Raw genomic sequence first — 3,471 nt, forward strand, 5'->3', positions numbered from 1 at the left:
ACCCTGCTACTGTTAATTAGGTGTCAACCACACATAGAGCACCCAAATGGAAGCTGCATTAAGCAGTCCACTTGCTCTTTCCCCCAACCATGTTTTCACCCAACCACACATATATTGTAGTGTTTTCAATGCAAACCCCTAAATTCAGAATTATTGAGAAGCCCCAAAAAGACATGCATTCAGAAATTCAATTTACATACTAAATTTCAGAACAGTCCCAATTCTTCATTCACAATCAATACATTCAGAATATTCATTTCATAGTAAAATGAAGAAGCTTTCTTACCAATAAGCAGAGGAGGAGGAGGGGGTTACAGCCCTTGCGAAGAGGAGAAGGCGAGACAGGGGAAGAAGTGGAAACGGGAGAAGGAGAGGGGTTTCTCGAAGAGGAGAAGGCGAGACAGGCCTTGCGAAGAGGAGAAGGCGAGACAAGCCTGTACTTGGAGCCGAGATAGGAAGAGGGGGAGCCGTGGAGCAGCGTGCGTGGAGGACAGCACCGCGCCGATGCCAGTGGAGGAGAGCACCGCGCCGACACCCGTGGAGGAGAGCACCGCGCAGGAGCCCGTGGATGAGAGCAACGCTCCGACGACCGTGAAAGGGAGAACCGCGCCGTCGCCGTTTGGAGTGAAAGCGATTGAGAGTTGCGGTCGATGAGGAGGAGAGCCGCGATCGGTGGTGTGGCCGTCTGCGTTATGATGTTAGGGTTACAGTATCTCTGATGAAATGAGGAAGCTAAGTGATGATGAAGGAATGAAGTGATGAACTGATGATGAAGAGCATTGTGTCTTTTCTTTTCTTTTTTTTTTTAAGTTATTTGATTGAAAAATAATTGGTGGGAATATAAAAAGTTTCCCTCTAAAATTTGTAACTGTGAATAATTTTAGGCAACTTTTTATAAATGTTATTTATTTAATTTTTTTTATAACTTTTATAAAATGTTGTATTTTTATTTAAAAATGTTGTCTTAAATATTTTATATTGTAACATTTATTGAGTGTTGTTTTAGATATCAAAGACAACAATTTTTGTGGGTGGCCAAAAATTTAGTTATCTTAGCCTTATTCAAAGGTAACACGTCAAAAATGTTGTCTTTGCCTATCTAAGGCAACTTTTGTTAAATGTTACTTCGAATAAGGGTTACCTTAGGCCAAAAATGTTGTAGTGATTCTTTTTACTTTTGTTCTTTTTTAATTTCATCCGTGCTTATTACCTTGGCCTACTTGGCCTCTCTTTATGGGCTATCTTCACTTTCACTATTTTACATGAAAAAATGTTTTCCATCATTTCGTGCATAGTAACTAATGTAATCTCCATATAATTAAAGAGATTAGGGAGTAAAACAAAATCATAACTCACAAAGCAATCTTGTAGCAGATTTAAGGATGCAAAGTCATCACTAGTATTGACCAAAAAGACTACGAAAGAATAACCATCACTAGTGATCTTATTATTATTTTTTAACAAAAATAATTATATGGAAATGTAAAAATAGTCACATCATACAGCAATCATCATACACAAAAAATTAACTATTAATTTATTATCTATATAAAATATATATATATATATATAAGCATATATCATTTGACCACCGTGCTTCAAATAAGTTCTGAAGCATTTCATTTTGATTTAATTAGAAAAAAAGAGGGGCTTGAAGAAAAGACAAGAGGGAAGAACGGTTATGACAAGCCAAGAGAAGGATCACATGTGCTTAGAGAGGCGTGCCAATCTTGGAAAGCAAAATCTGCATGCATGCACCATTGGACACCGAAAAAGCAAGCAACCAATAGGAAGAGAATCCTTGTCAAGCTTCAACAATACATGCAGGCCTTTTTATAAGGTGGGTAGGATGTAAGATCCAGAATTTTCAAAAAGAAATATTATTGTGAGTTGATTTCAATTTATTTATTCATTAAAGACTTTATTTTTAGAAATTATTTTATTAAAAGTAATTAAATCAAGTTTTGACAATTAAATTAGAAATTTTACTTAATTTTATAATTATTGAATAATTTTCTATATTTAAGTTATAGAGCTTAACATTTGTAAAAGAATAAGAATTTTATATGATTTAGCTAAATAATTGAGATTTTAGAATTTAATACTTTAATTTTATAAAGAAAATTAATTATTTTTAATTTTAAATTAGAATACTTAATTAAAATCCAATTAGCAAATTGATAAATAAATAATATTTTTAAAATAATTTTAAAGAATTAAATTAGATTTTAAATTTATACATTATATCATAATTTTTATTAGAAATCATGTGTAGCTTTGGAAGCTTTGGAAACTAACATCCTTCTTGCACTATTATTATTATTATTATTATTATTATTACTCCATTCAGCCACACACATACAGACACCCATACCTCCCATGTTTCCTTCAGTAGCCGCCATTACCCCTTTACCCTCCTAACTCCTTCACATCGGTAACACACACAAACCCACACATACTGAGACAGAGAGAAAAGAAAGGAAAGAGAGAAAAGAGGGCTGAACGGAGAAGAAGGAAGGGAGGGGGACGACCGCCGCCGACGCGTCTTGCCATAGCCACCGCCACCGAGCTGCCGGACCGAGCTAAGAAGGAGAAGAGGCCGTTGTTGTCATCGAGCTTGCTGTCGTCCATAGCCGCCGCCGTTGTGCTCCAGCTCGTTGCCACCATCGCGGACCGCCGCTGCCACCGCGCCATTCATCGCCGTCGCAAGGAAGACCAGGACCGAGGGAGAGAGCCGCGCGAGGAGTCGCCGTCGCCGCCGTTCGCGAGAGAGAGAGAGACACGCTGCGCGGGAGTTGCCGTCGTGGGGTGTGTTGCCGTTGAGAAGCTGTCGCCGCCAGATCCGCCGTTGTCAGAGCTTCTGTCCGAGTCCTGCCGCCGGAGAACACCTCTGCCGCCACTGAGATCTGCCGCCGGTGAGGTTTTAAGTTGGTTTTCGTTTCCTTTGAATTTCCGGGAGCTTAATCATCGCTGTATGTTTGTTTCAGTCGCCGTTGCCGGAGTTCTGGTCGTCGCCGCCGTTCGAGGTGGCCGCCGGAGCTGCCGCCAAACCGGTTCAGCGACCGCCGCTGTTTCATTTTCTTAGTTCGGTAAGTATTTATGTTTCGAAAACCCGTGTTAGTATTCTGTTATATTTGGTTATAAACTCTAAGGTTCTGGTAACGTAGGGTCGTGTTTTGAGCGTTGCATGTCGCTCTTAAGTTGCTGTGAGTGCTGCGAAAGTGATCAGGGACTGAGTTTGTGGTTGCTGATGGTTTCGGGTTAAGAGAAACGGTTTTGTTGACGCATTTTGAGTTATGGTTTCGACGAGTCAAGGTAGGGGTTTTTCTTAAAATCTAATTTCTATTACAGAGTTGTGGTAAATAGATATTAATGGTAACCTTCATTACAGATATTATAGGTTAAGTTGACCCATTATTTACTTAGTTCCTAATTGTATTAATTGTATATTAATACAAGTAGTTTGACATA

General features: G+C 39.1%; 1 long non-coding RNA gene across 1 annotated transcript; it reads left to right on the forward strand.

Moving 5' to 3' along the window:
* LOC107628137 lies at nucleotides 2,351-3,258 on the forward strand. The gene is made up of 3 exons (XR_001617608.2): nucleotides 2,351-2,915; nucleotides 2,988-3,089; nucleotides 3,168-3,258. It is a non-coding gene; the product is annotated as an uncharacterized LOC107628137 (long non-coding RNA).

The sequence above is a fragment of the Arachis ipaensis genome, chromosome B02 (genome assembly GCF_000816755.2).
Source record: "Arachis ipaensis cultivar K30076 chromosome B02, Araip1.1, whole genome shotgun sequence".
Classification (NCBI taxonomy): domain Eukaryota; kingdom Viridiplantae; phylum Streptophyta; class Magnoliopsida; order Fabales; family Fabaceae; genus Arachis; species Arachis ipaensis.